Source organism: Cryptomeria japonica, chromosome 5 (assembly GCF_030272615.1).
Source record: "Cryptomeria japonica chromosome 5, Sugi_1.0, whole genome shotgun sequence".
Classification (NCBI taxonomy): Eukaryota; Viridiplantae; Streptophyta; class Pinopsida; order Cupressales; family Cupressaceae; genus Cryptomeria; species Cryptomeria japonica.
The window spans coordinates 475,832,370-475,847,823 of record NC_081409.1 but is presented as its reverse complement, the minus strand read 5'-3'; the positions used below and the strand labels follow the sequence as shown (position 1 = coordinate 475,847,823).

Below are 15,454 nucleotides of genomic sequence, written 5' to 3'. Positions count from 1 at the left end.
CATAGATGAACAGGATCTACCAGAGAAACAGCCAATTGAAGAAGAAAGAGAACAAGTTGACCCCGAGGATGAACATGATGAAAGATTGCTTTTAACCCCTGAAGATCAAGAAAATTTGTTAAAGGAAATAGCAGCTAAGGGGGAATTGGAAGGAACAGGAAAAACTAATAAAGGATTTGAAGAGGAAGTAAGTGATAGGTTGGGAGAGTTGCACAAACAACAGTAGTTGAATATTGATATCGCTCTCCAAACCAGCCAAGTTCAACCGGGTACGTCAACCCAAGGTATTCAATTTCCGGAGCAAGAGGAGGAAGAGAAGGATGAAGCAGAAGAGCGATCAAAGGTACACAAGGTAACTGCAGAAATCATACCACATGAAGGTGATAAGGACAAGGACACGCCACAGTGGTTGAGCTTCACCTTTGAGAAGAAAAAGAAAGTGGTACTACCGAAGATTACCTTGCAACAAGCAATCACTGAAGAACCCAGGAAAACAAAGAAGGCAAAAAACGTGCATCATTTGTCTAGAACCGGTTCTGGTCAGGTGATTGTCGATATAGCAGTTCTTACACAAGTTGAAGGCCAGAGCTCCCCGAAATACCAAGTTTCACAAATAAAATTGGGTAAACAGACCAAGTGGGGAGAATTGGATACTCTGGAACTGGCTACCGGTGTGGTGAGGAGCAGGATAGAGAAAGAACACATTTCTCACTCAGAGGTGAAAGCACAGTTGGAACAGTACAAGCAGTTACTCGTGGAGATGGGCAAGCCACTGGACATGTGTCTAGATGATAGTTTACCTTCAACTTCATCACTTCCGAAAGGCGACATAAAGACACTCATTGAAGTGAGAAAGGTGGCAGCAACTGCAAAAACATGGACACAAAATAATGCTTCTAAGATTAGATTGTTTTTGCAGAATACCATGGAGGTATATAGGAGAGCCACACAAGTAGGTGGAGCTCTAGCTTCATGTTCTCAGCAGTGGGAGCAAAAGCGCCACATTTTTTATAAACAATATCAGATTTTGAATCTCGGGGAGGATATCATAATGGGTGAAGATCTCTTGGGAGGAGATAGTGTTGAAAATTTGCAGTCTTATATATACATTTTGGAGTTAAAGAATGAGATGCTTCAGCAGTATGGGAAGGACATAACAGATGCCCGTTCTCCTCTCCTTAGTGCAATAAAGAAGTATGAAAAGTTTGTAGGGCAGTTGTTGGGTATTTTTGGGCTTGGTATCCTTAATGTTGGGCGCTTAGAGGAAGATAATGTACTCCATCAGTGAGATGCATATGTGGCACGATATTTTACAACTTCTGCAGAGTTTAATATTGAGTTAATGGATAGATATACGTACTTAATAACTCAATGTCAATAGGCTTCAAAGATAATAGAGAAGTTAGAAGATAGAAGTAAGAATGCAGAGGAGATTTTGAAGAAGTACAAGTTTAGAATCAAGCATGTTGTTGATCATCCTGCTGAGGTAGTTGCATGCATCATTAGTAACTGCAAGAGTTATAAAAAGAAGTAGAAGTTGAACATACAGTTGCTAATGATAGCGTGGTATATTTTGAAGAATTGTGCATGTCACTATGACTAGGACTTCAACTGCCGCTCCAGCATGTATCTAGAATTATTGAGCAAGTTTTGCATGATTATGAAGTGTTGGCTCATGCAGCACCTTTTTCGTAATGCTCACCCAGTCACAATTTCGTAGTAGTTAACTAGAGTTCCAGGCAGAGACTTACAAGTCAACTGCAACTCCTCGTTTTTCTAGTGATAGGTTTATTTCCTAGAAAGTAGGACAAGAAACTCTATAAATTGGAGAATTTAATTCATTGTAAGGGTCCACAAATTGATGATTTGAGGCCCAATTAGATATTCTTTTAGAGATTTTTATGCATATTTTATGACTTTGAGTAGATGTTATGATACATTCTTTAGAGTTAATACAAGAAGCAGCTTATAGATTGCATGATCTATGCATATGTGCTATAAATTTGTTCTTTGCAATCTGGTAATGTCTATTGTTTGAAATCAGCAACTTATTTTGACTTTATGCTTTATTGTTTTATGAATCATATTGCGCACGTAAATGGTGTATGAAAATTAATGTGATAGAACAATATTGCGGTGGTATTCGTTTCGATGGATTTGTGAGGTTGCCTGACTTTGCATGTTTATTGGAGGTTCGTTATTAAATGCTGGTTTGAATGATATTGATGATATTTAGATTGCAAGGTGCTAATTGCGTAGTTCCTTAAGTTGTTATTGTATTCATTCCATTGTTATTTTCTTGTTTCCTTGATCCATCTTTTGCAATTTATTTTGAAAGAGAATCTAAACCATAAAAATACAAAAAAAAAAAAAAGTCAAGCTATTGGAAGTTGTTTCAACCAGCAAGCACCTTTAACAGGTACGACCGCATCAACCACTGAGCTGCCCATCACCGTCGAGAACCGACTATAGAGACCTTGGAGTGGTTTGTTCCCAAAAACTTATCGCTTTTTAGGAGAGGTGGGGAGTGTTCACATAAACTACCTGACTGTTGGTGAGTGTGTCAAAACACCCGTCAACACTTCCAATTCCAATCTGTATGTCAAAACTACTAGTGGTGATATTCTTTTTCTTGTCATCTATGTTGATGATCTAATTATCACTAGTAGTTTAGCACTTTTGATCAAGTAGATCAAACAGAGTTTGTGCCACTCCTTTGACATGACAAACTTGGAACTTTTGCATTACTGTTTAGGTATTGAGGTTTGGCAAACTGATGGCGGTATCTTTATCTCTTAGTCAAAGTATGCCAAGAGTCTACTTGATAAGTTTCGTATGCAAGATTGCAAACCTTTCTCTACACCTGTGGAAAAAGGGCTGAAGTTGTCAACCAATTCCGATTCACCTATGGCGGACGAATCAACATTCAGGCAACTAGTGGGCAATCTCATCTACCTCACCACCACTAGACTTGATATCAATTATCCAGTGAGCTACATCTCTTGCTTCCTGACAGCTCCTAAAGCTGAACACTGGGTTGCAACGAAGCATGTGTTGAGATATGTGAAGGGCACTTTTGACTTTGGTATTCTATATGGCAGAAGCAAAGATCCCATACTTATTGGTTTCACAGACTCAGATTGGGGAGGTTCTATTGACGATAGGAAGTCAACATCTGGGTATGTCTTCAGTTTGGGAACAAGTGCAGTCACATGGACCAGCAAGAAGCAACAGGTAGTAACTCTCTCCTCGACTGAAGCAAAGTATCGAGGAATTGTTAAAGCAGTTTGTGAGGCAGTTTAGCTTTGAAGGATGCTTTATGACATGCAAATGTCTCAAGCGGGGTCTTCACCCCTCTACTGTGACAATCAAGGGGTGCTCAAACTTGCCAAAAATCCAGTCTTCCATAAAAGAACAAAGCATGTTGAGCTTCATTGTCATTTCATCAGACAGCTTGTTGAAGACAAATCAATTCAGTTGTAGTATGTTCCAACTAAGGATCAAACTGCAGACATCCTCACCAAGTCTCTGAGCCCGAATAAGTTTGTAAAATTCAAGGGGCAGCTTGGTGATATTGATAGATTGACCACTAAGGGAGGGTGTTAGAATAAGTATTGTTCATTTATTTAATGGTCAATTAGGTGTGATATTAGTTTAATTAGATTGTTTCTAATTTTGACAATTGTTTCATTATGGAAACATCATGCTTGTAATTGCTATATGTACATTTCATTCTCTTGTGAATAATAATGCAATGACCATATTTTCAGATGTGATAGACTTCTTTTGCTGCTATGTGGACATAGCCTGCAATACTTTGTATTCCACAGTGTTCATATCTAAATATCTACTGAGTTGTTGATTTTCAGTTCTCTGAAGCTTATATCAGTTCAGGAACAATTCATCGTCTTTGTGCTTTCCATGCAAAGTTGTATTGACTTTCAAGGAAAAATAAATACAAATTGTTGTTACTTTTCCTGTCGTTATTTCTTTGGTTATTTATTATGCACTGTGCAATATTACATGAAATCTGAACCATTGGATAGAAAACAAACTGCAAATAAACACTACAACAATCACGGAATCCAAGAATACATTAAAATTGGGAAGGGATTAGTAACAGCTGGTTGAAAAATTGAAGGAAGTTCTTAGAGTGGTATGAATAAGCAAGCTATTTGACAAAATTACTTTAGCTAAGTGTTGGAACAGAGTTGCAAGCAGATTCAAACAACAGGGGTGGCCTATTACAGGAATGGACCAAACATGGGCATTACAAACCCAGAGGCATGAAGGACCACCATCATCATCCTCTTCCATTGATAAACCATTGCCAATACTCTTATTTCTTTATGCAGTGGCCTTCTCTCCGTCCTCCTTCAAAATTGTGTATGTGCGTGTTTTGCTTACTAGGATAATGGCAACCATAGCAGCAAAAATCATTTGGGGAAAAATAGGCAAACCAAAATTATAAGATTTTTTGAAAAAATTGGGATAAAATTGGATTTACAAGAAATGTAAAAAGTTGTAGAAAAAGGGAAAAACTATTTTTTTAGAACTTAAGGGCATTTCCATGGCATAGAGATATAGAGAGCAAATAAAATAGAGTTTAACCCATGAATTGTAAGAAAATAGATTTTTGTTCTTTATATTCATATTGCTGATTACATAGGCAAATATTCAGTTAACTTTTTAAGAAGGCAGACACCAAACACACCAAATAGTTGTCTAAGTCTGAGATCAAATATTAGCCAAGTCTATGAAGTAACTGAGATCAAAATTTATCAGGCAGCGATCCAGCTGCTATTAGGCATTTAGTAAAAGTGGAAGCCATTTTGAAGTGATCCAAGACTTTCATTGTGATTGAGGCAAGGAATCTTGTAGGGTTAATTAAATATTTGCGAAAGCTTATCAAATCATATTCCACAATTGTAATGCTATATATTCCATAATGGCAATTGATAAGTCCTTTATATGGGGTAGAATTCACAAAAGGCACTTATTTAGTTTTAGTAAAAGATTAGCAGCACTAGTTTCGGCAATACCTAGCTTGCAACTATTTTAGGTGGAGACAAATGTTAATGATTGTGTTGGAAGCTGTTTTATTACAAGTATGTAGGCTTGTTTGTTATCATTCAGATTTATTTCATGGAGCGCATTCGATATTATGTTCATAGAATGAATTGTATGTCTTTGTTTGAGTGAAAATCAAATATGTTAATTATAAATTAAAAATAATATAATATATATATATTGAAAATTAAATATGTACATTATAAATTTTAGATTATTTTTTATTTATAATTTATTATCTAACTATTATTAACATATATTAATAGTCTATAATAGTTTAAATTTTAAAATTACTTTATAATATTAATAATAAACCATAGGGGTTCACTCCTTCCCTATCAAAAAGTTATAATCTTAAAATTAGTGTATAATATTAATTATATACTTGTTTGAATCAGAATCCATGTGGGGCATGCAGAGAGCTTTGGTAATATTAAAGCCATGATCTAGAGAAGATTTGTCAGCTGCTTTCACAATGTCTCACATACCCTCCACGATTTAGGATAATTGAGGCCCTTTCAAATTTGGTTGGTGACTGCCATTGCTCCTCTCACTCCTCTATTTAGGGTTTTCCAAAGGTCAGAAAGAGAACTAAGGGGCAAATAGCTGCTTCCATGTCGATTTTGCACTGATGGAATCGCCCCGATTTCTGAGCAATTCGGTAATTTCACAAGTTTTTTTAGGGTTTAGCAGATTTTTGCAACAGCTTCTTCACTTTTTTTGCCATTATGGGGGATTTTTACATGATTTTAACATGATTTAAACACATAAAATCATTGTAAATTGGGTCAACAATTTTTTCATGAATCAAGATCTATTTGGGAAAAAGAAGGTTGGCTCCACACTTCCTGATTAATTGAGTATAATTGTGATTTTTTGTAGATTATTGCTTCTTTGATGCCAACCATAACACCTCCAAGACGAACTTAGTTCATTTGAACATAACAAGTGTTTCCTAAAGATGGTAACACTAATGGAGGAAGTGTAAGAGCATGGTGGTTCTCTCTTTTTTCAAATAGAACACATACCTCATCAATTCACCAAGCAATGGTATTCGTATTTCACCTGTAACAGACCCCAATCTTTGAATAGGTTGAGATCTCATGACCGAAGTCAAGCAAAGTCTTCAACAAAGTCGTAAGGGAAGGTTGCTCGAGGCCAAACTAGCTACCATCGCTTCTTTTTCAAAAAAGTCTAACTCCTCAAACCCTATTCTTCTTTTTTCCCACTTTGGTTCCCTTTGACGAAATTCCTCTATCCTTTATGCTTTGATGGGCATCTACACCTATTTTACCGCTTGCCACTGAATGTCAACCTTCCATTTCAATAGCTACAAATGCAAGCCCATACCATACTAAAGGAATTTCCAAGTCCACACTTCTCTCATCCCTACATCCCATACTTATTCAATCAATTTATACCCATTTTATTTTATTTTAATCTGCTCTTTCAATGTTTTCATGTAGAGTGCAAGCCACGTTCTATGAAGTGGGGTTAGTGGGGGGGAGTGGATGTGACAAAAAGAAAAAAGTAAATAAGAGATCATATATAACTAGGTAATTGAAAGACAATCTCTTATAAGTGAATTGGCTCTTAATCAAAAGAACAAAGAACAAATATTGGAAACATAGGTTAAGGGATCAACGGATTAAACAAGGAGACAAGAACACAAAATTCTTCCATCAATCTGCCCTCAACAAACAAAAACATAAAGTCACTACCAAGAATCAAATTGAATATGGGAACCATATTGATATGGCAAAGAAAATTACAAAATATGCAATAGATTACTCTTAATAAAAGGCATAAAGGTCTCATTTCAACTAGATGAATTTCCAAGACTTGATGGGTACCCTGTCATTTTTATCAAACCTTCCTTGAAACTATAAGACAATATTTATTGGCTTTGATATAGGAAGGTTCAAACAAACAAAAAATAAATTAAATGGTTATTAGCTTGATAATGCATGAAAGGTTATTTCGCCCAATGCTGTAGTTTTCCCCTCAACACGTGTAAAAAGGAAAGGTGAGGTTTTCTTTTATTTTAAACCCTAACTTGGGCTCTAATGTTTTGAATAATTGTCGTTCTCTAAGTACAAGGGTTGTCCCAATTGAATTGAATAAGGATAATTTTTTGGCATCTACTCATGCTCAATTTATGTCACTAAAAAGAGGGTTGAGTTATGGAACTGGTTGTCAATTAACTTGAGAGACTTTGCTTGGGCCTGTGGAAGGGATTTTAATATGATATTGAAAATAGTGAAGAGGAATTTTGGATTTGCAAGTTTAACTGGAAAGGGAATGAAAGATTTTCATACAAGAAGTTTAAAAGGAAGCAGACTTCATTGATCCTCTGGAGAAAGGTAAAATAAACAGCAAAGTTATGTGGTTTACATGGTCTAATCTTCAGAAAGTGTTGTAAGATGATCTTTTCTAGACTTGATTGGTTCATGCTTAATGTTTCCTTTTTTGGTATCCCTACAAATTCTAATAATAAATATATGTCCCCTTTTATAAATGACCTAGTTTTTGCCCTAAAATCCTACAAGGGTTAGGAACATTAACTCAATCATAAGATATCTTTAATTTATTGGAGAAATTCAACCATAGGGAAGCTAGAATAAGGTGCCTTAAAGATCCTCTACCCTAGGCCCATGAGCAGATATACCATCCTGTTGACGTGCATTTTGTGACCACACGCAACATAGAATAAAGTTTTCCAACGGTCACATTACTCTCTCTTGATCAGAGCTCAATTGTATGCTAACATTGTGATAAGCTCAAACAATTGACTCCAAGGTTTTGATTATGCAATGGATGTGACTTAGTTGGTTTGATGTGTGTACATGTGTTTTTTATGCACATGCAAACATAGAATAAAATACCAAGGTATTGTTGGCAATTTGGAGGAATTCATTATGTGTTGCATTGATGTTTTGTCATTGATGGCAACACCGGTTGTTTTGGTTGTTTACCAATTTCCGATTGGTTCCAGTAGAGTGGTTGTTTATGTTATTGATCTGGTAGGATCCGGTATGCTTTGGTTTGTGGATCTGTCATTCATATTATTCAGATGTGTATCACGATCAGTTGGTTTGGGATTTGATGACTCATGAGCTATCATTTGTTCTAGTAAGCCTTTTGGTCGCCGGTAAGGGTTTTACTGACAGAGCTTTGTTGAAGATCTTTTGATGCATGTGATAAGTGGTGTTGGTGTGGCTTCTAGATGGCTTTTAGGATGCTGATGGTTATCATGTTCGTGTTCCAGTTCATCCGTGGTGTTGGATTTGGTTTATGGCGACCTATTCTGGGTCTAGTGTTATCTAGGTTATGGACTGGTTTCCGTAATGTGTTGGAGGATGTTTCTAGTGCGTTATCGGCATGATTTAATGATTGGATTACATTGTTTTCAGCCTAAGACGACTTGGTTGGTCATTGGATTATGGGTTTATGTTATGAGTCTATTGTATTATCTTTTAGGTGGCCGACCTAATTGTTTAGGTCCTGGGTTGGTATAAATATGATGTAAGATCTCTTTGAAGATCATGAGTTGATAGGAAAAGGTTATGAAATGATCTGTGCAAATAATGTTGTAATCACATGCAAAAGGTTTGGTCGATCATAGGTGATCAAATTGAGTTTGTAAGAGAGGTTTAAGGCCTCTGGTATTGAGCTTAACCAGAACTGTACTCAGGCGTAGGAGATGCTATACTTGTAGTTCACTCTTCTTTTCGGATTATAGTTCGATGTTTATGTAGTCAGTGAGGCTTCCTTTTGTGATGAGCAGTGCGCTCTAGGCTATTGGCCTTCCTGCATGTGCAGGCCCCTCATATTGTAATCACATACTTACAGCAGAAGTATTATCTGACTGTGGGTAGCCTTCCCACCATGGTTTTTCCCTTTACCAGGTTTACCACATACAAATCTTGGTGTCATGTGTTATGGATGGATGGTAACTGTTCTGTGATTTATGATTATGTTTAAATGCTTTATTAGTCAATCTGATATTTGATTTATGCATTCCGGTATTAAGTTTATGTGTTCCGGTAATAAGGATTTAAATGCTTAAAGTTCTATAATCCGGTGACAACTGATTCACCCCCCCCCCCTCTCAGTTGTCCTCTGGTTATTTGAACTGCCTAACAGGTATCTTATCCTCTCTTGAACAAAGTCTCCCATATGCTATGCTTCGCGATCAAATGAGACAACTCCAAGCTTACGAAATGTCAGGTCTTGACGTGTGGATAAGTTCAGTGGTTTGATGTGATAATGCTGGAATCACAAGGGGACTTACGTTGTACATGAATGCTCAATCTTATCATAGATTAGGATAGGTATGCCGATGACTTAGGATTTAACAATGAAGCTCTTGACTCAATTCTAACAAGAATTTCTAAAAAAAGGGGGGAAAAGGAATAGGGTGTTTAGGAATTCTATTCTAAAACCTAGAATGTAAGAAGTGATGAACAAATTTAGTGGAATCAAACTAGGCAAGGTCTCACCATCAAGTCGAACAGATTTTGACACAAGCTTAGTGCAATCATCTAAGGCGTATTTCATAGATTTTCAAATTACTACCATCAGACATTGATACCATCCAAGTTGATGCATAACAATGGACGTATAATAATCAAAGTTAAGCTTGCACAAATTTCTAGTTGACCACGCAAGGCACACTTACAATCAGCAAGAGGCTAGTGGTATGGATGAATAGATTCCACACAAATACATTCAACAATTCTTTAATCCAATCTAACAAACATTGAAAGCAAATTCTAATCTAAAATTCTAATCTAACTTGGAGGAATTGAGAACCTTGAATGCAAAACAACACTTAAACAAAAATCACCATCAAGTCGAACAATGATTTATATTCAAATCTGCAGCATCTACCAACAATTCTCAAAAATCTCTCGCTTACAAATGAGAGGCACTGGGGTATATATAGAGCCTCAGAAGGAATGAATGGCTCTGATTGATTCAAGATCAACGGCCAAGATTACAAGATAAAACCCTAATTAGGGTTTGTTACAACCACCATTACATTGGCCAATAAGAAATGAGGGTAAGTAAAATAAATAATATTTCATGTAGTGTCATGTGTCACTTATTCCCTCTTTGAATGATTGTTGACTTGGTACCCTTTGATTGAATGAATGGTGACTAGGACGCCACCTCAGCTTGCCCCATAGACTTGATTAATTTGCTTTGAACATTCTTCATGATGCTTGGAATTCCTCGTGATACTTTGCATTTCATCCTATGTTAAGGAATTCCATGAATTGTTTCTTCTTTATGTTTGGAAAATTTTCCCAATCTTGGAATCTTGAAATATTTCCTTCCTTGGTGCACTTGGATACTGAAATCCCTTGATGTAGTTCCAGATTTATTGATGTGAAATCCTTTTGTGCTTATGTCTTGAACTTTCTTTCCTTCATTTGTTCATCATCAAGGTGAAGTCTTCTTCATGATTGATCTATTCTGCATCTTCGCCTTTGGAAATCTCTGTCCTGAAATCCTCTTCCAATCATTGAAGTGTTGATCTTCCTTATCCACATTATTTGAGTTCCCTTGCAATATGCATCCTCCTCAAGCCTTGATCATCACGCTTCCCTTCCTCATAGCAATCTTGCAAAACAAACAAACATTGAATCAAACACCAGCATGATAAACTTTATTTCAACCTTTGTGGGAAATCCATCCGCATATGGACGGATTAGTCCTCAAAACCATCTGCATTATCCTTGTCCATTCTTTAACTTGGTGGAAAATTGATGTCTATCTGGACGACTTCTTTCCTTTGTAATTCCGCCCTTCAATGGAAATCCGACCCTCATCCAAACTCATTGTCCTTGAAAATTTTGTGTTGATTTGATCACCATTTGATGGAGTGGACATCCAGACACCATCAGGACTTTGTTCCTGACATTTGTCCTAACTTGTGATAGGTAGCCTTAGAATTCTGGAAAATATGAAGGTCCGGATGGAAATCTGAAAAATTCTCTTCAAGAAAACCCGATTTTCAGACTTAGGATAAGTCTGATTGCAATAAATAAGTCTAAAGACGCCCCTGTAAACTCAGAAAATCAAGTATTTGGAGCCCAAAATTGTATTCCCAGGTCTAAATGCACCCTGAAAATGGTGTATTAAAGTCTGATTTTCTGATTCTTAAGTCTAAATACACCCTCTAAAAGTCTGAAAATGGCTCCAAAAAGTCTGAAGACACACTAAAAATGATAAATATCATTGGCTGGAAGTGGTCACAGCCATGTCACATGCTTGCATTTGAATTATTTTAACCCTCAAAACTCATAAGTGATCACATCTGGGCACAACTATGTGACTAGAAATGAAGCTTCAGTCTGAAGACAACCTGGTATACTCAGAAAAATATCAAAAATGGTGCCCGAAAGTATACCACAATTCTGAAAATGCTTGGAAAAAGGTGTGGAAAATTCTGATTTTTAGTTCTTAAAGTCTGAAGACACCCTTCCAAGGTCCAACAATCCCTGCCCAATGTCTGAAGAGAACCTGCAACTTCAATAAATCAGTCATTTAAACTTGTTTCAGTCATAGGAAACACTTGTATTTAATGTATTTTACCTTCCCAAAGTGAAGTTTGTCAAATATGGGCACAAACAAAGGGCTGGTAATGAATATCTAAGTCTGAAGGCAAATCTGAAAGTGAGGTTTCAGACTTAGATCAGGAATGGAAGCTCCACCAAAAACTCATAAGGATGATAAGTGAAATTTCCCAAGTTGACAAGTGGCTGGAAATGAAAAAAAATGTGAGGACAACCTGCAGCAATGGTGTCTCAGACTTGCAACAGCGATAATAATGTCTGAAAATGCTCTAAAAACTTCACAAAATCACCTCCAAGCAAAATCGCCTAAGAGTGGAAGAGCTGGGCAATGAAAAATAATTTTGAAAATGTGTTCTCAGCCAACAATGGAGTCCAAATCATATTCAGCAATGGAAGAAAACTCAGGTCTGAAAATTATAACAAGAAGGAGCAACAATGACAGCCCACAACTATGGAGGAAATGCACCAAAAATGGGGAAGAATGATCTCCCATATAAAATCGCCCCACTTGGAGAAGTGGCACCACCTCCCAAATCTGAAAATTACTCTCAAAAACTTGCTCCAATGGCTGCCAAGAAATATCACCCAGCTGGGAATAGGCAGAAAATGAACAACAAAACTAACTTTCAGCTCCAAATGTGTCAAGTAGACTCTTCACCAAAATCGTCCAGCTGGAAAAAATCACCCAAATCAACAACTTAGCAATCACACTCAACAAATATAATGATATTATAATGTTGGCCTCCCTCTTTTAAACTTACTTTTTGCCTTGAGTTTTCACCACAAAAGCAATGTGGGATTAAACTTTGATACTTATACTTGCCTGGGGAAAGTCAATTTGCTTCTAGAAGGTGAAATCATTTAATTTTTATTGCAAATCATTTATTAATTATTTTTGTTTTTTTAAATAATCATTAGCAATCGCAAAAATAATTAAATTTGGGGTCATTTATTTTTTAAAAATTCAAAATTTAACCAACTTTGACCCTTGGGGGGAAATCGCTCCCTATTGGAATAAAAATCCCAATGATAATTTCATCACATTTGCATGAAAAAGTCTCCAGGGGAAAATTGATCCATGTCTGGAGTCAAAAATCCAACTTACTTCGCCACTTAAGCTCAAAAAATCCTCTTGGGGGAAAATTGACCCCCGTCTGGATAGTTATCCGGACCCAAAATCATTAAAATCATCACTTGTGGAAATTTGCCTAAGGTCTGGAATCACTATCCGCCTAAAAATCCATGAAATCTCGTCATAAAAGTCCAGGTGGAAAATTGATAGGCATCAAGAATCATCATTTTAGTCCTCATTAAGGTCATCCGCAGTCCTAGTGGAAAATCGTGGGTTGTCAGGAAAAATTCCCCCACAGTCAAATTTTGAGCATCCTGGTGGAAAATCGCCCCATGTCTAGATAATGAGTAGGGGAATAATTGGGTCCATCAGAAATCCAGAGGAAATTCACCACCAATCAGGATTTTGAGTGGGGGAAAATCATGGGTCATCGGAAATGTGGGGGGAAAAGCACCTCCCATCAAGAAAATTGACTTTTTGACCCGTAGAACATGGATTTTCATCAGGAATTTAACAGTTTAACCACTCAAAATCATCTGGACACTTAGAATTTTCAATAAAACGCATCGGAACTTAGGCAAATTCACCAAAATTTGAGCGAAACAAAAAGAAACCTATCGGGATAAAGTGCAAAATCAACTTGAATAACTTCTTAGGAGCGAGAAAACAACCCCTAAAAGTCCTAAAATACCTTAGCACTTAAAATCACTAACGAGGACGTTCAAAAACATGTTTACGCTCAAAGGTCTACACTTAAACACATTTACACTCAAATGTCAAGGCAAAATTAAAACTCAACACTTAGTAAGAATAAATCAAAACCCTAAGGCAACCCCTAGACTTGGACAAAACTTGAGATCACTCTAATATTTTGACATTTTAAAACACATGATTCTATTCATAATTCAAGAAACCCTCACATTAGAAAAAGGCAAACACTAGGAAATTAGGCAAAACTTCTACTCTAAAAAGCGAAAAGTGGGGGTTCCCATTTGCAATGGGGCAATGTGTAAAGACGTCACAACAATGTGATATGCCAGTAATCCAAGGGGACTTATGCACACTTAAAGAAGATTTTAGCAAATTTATAACTTCAAGAATATTCTTGAATGGTTTGGCAATAAATGGTTCAATTTTTAGGACTTTCTCGATTGAAATATGCAGAAAAATAAAATGAGGAAGGGTTCAGGAACACTACTCTAAACCTAAGAACTTAGTAGATGGCAATGTCTAGGATAGGATCAACCAAACTTAACTTCGCCACATTGAGAGAACTACATGAAGCAAGTACAATCTTCAAGGGGTGTGTTTGAAAGATTTCAAATCATCAATGAATACCATCAGAGAACAATATCCATCTAATGATTCGGATTAAATACACACATAAAATGGCCCATTCCAACCTTGCATTGTTGATAACAATCAGCTAGCAACAAAAGGTATGAGTAAACGATCTTTTCCTTAATGCATTGCAATCAACCTCATTCATCTAAATACTTGAAAATAAATCTATTCTAAGTGAGGAAGGTGAAACCATGCAAGTTTTGAAAAATAACTTAAGTGAACACCATTAGTGAACAATGCATCATTGTTATTATCTCAAAAACTTATCGTAACATTTTCATACAAATCTCCCTGCTTTACAAATGAAGGGGTCACCCCCTTATATAGGCCTCCAACCTTGATTATAAGCAAACCCTAATTAGTGTTTGACTGAAAAGATTCCACACACATGATGCAACAAGGTGAGAATAAGCATTAATGATCCATTATGCCCATTATCAATTAATTACATTCTAGCCAAAAATGGTGTCTATTGTGCATTAAATGCAACACTTCTTTCAAATTCAGCCAATGTGCATTGAATGCACCATCACTTCCTGGAATATAGTAGCCGCCATGCATTAATTATGCCACTACTTGGTCAAGATGTCCACTAGCAATAAATGCGCCATCATGCTGCCATGCACTCAATAGGTTCTCGGGATGCAAAAATGGACCCTGCCGTCATAGGAACTTTTATAATTTTCCAGGTTGTGCTTCATTAATACAAAATATTCTCTTTGCATGTCGCCAACTCATCTTTTGCAAGAATCTTTCCATTCCGGGATCACAAAAGACATTTTGGAAGATTTTCCTACCTTAGAAGAATTTTGACAATCTTTTCCACTTCTAAAGGATTTTTGCACACCTAGAATTCTTGGAGAGAGGAAATCTTCTTTAGAGAGATTTTTGTCCTGAAGGAATTTTCTCGTGTTCTTGTGCACACCTCGTCCTAAAGGAAGATTTTTCAATCAACTGACCACCTTTTCCATGTTCAAGGAATTTTGTCTTGTCCTAAGTCATGGAGCGAAAATTTCCATAAGCCAATTTCTCTGGTGCCTTGAAATCTTCACCTTGGGCGCATTTCTTCCTTGAGGAAGGAATTTTTTGAATTTTGAAATTTTCTTCCTAAACCTTGATTTTCGCGTCCTACTGATGAGCAAATGGAGTTTGTAAACAAGTGGTTGGAGGGCTATCTCAGGAATTATGTATCGGAGCAGCAGCGAGCTTGGGTGAGATGGCTTCACTTAGGGGAGTATTGCTACAATTCATCCTACCACATGTCCATCAGAATGTCTCCCTTCATGGCACTCTATGGATACGAGGCTCCTAGCTTTGCTGATTTGATGTTTGGTGATAGCAAAGCCCCACAAGCAAAGGATATGGTGCAACAGTGTCAAGATAT

General features: G+C 36.8%; 1 protein-coding gene across 2 annotated transcripts in view; it reads right to left on the bottom strand.

Annotated features, from left to right (window-relative positions):
• The window catches only part of LOC131049847 (uncharacterized), a 130,830-nt gene that overhangs the window by 35,527 nt on the left and 79,849 nt on the right, over nt 1-15,454 (bottom strand). The gene's annotated exons all lie outside the window — the stretch shown is intronic.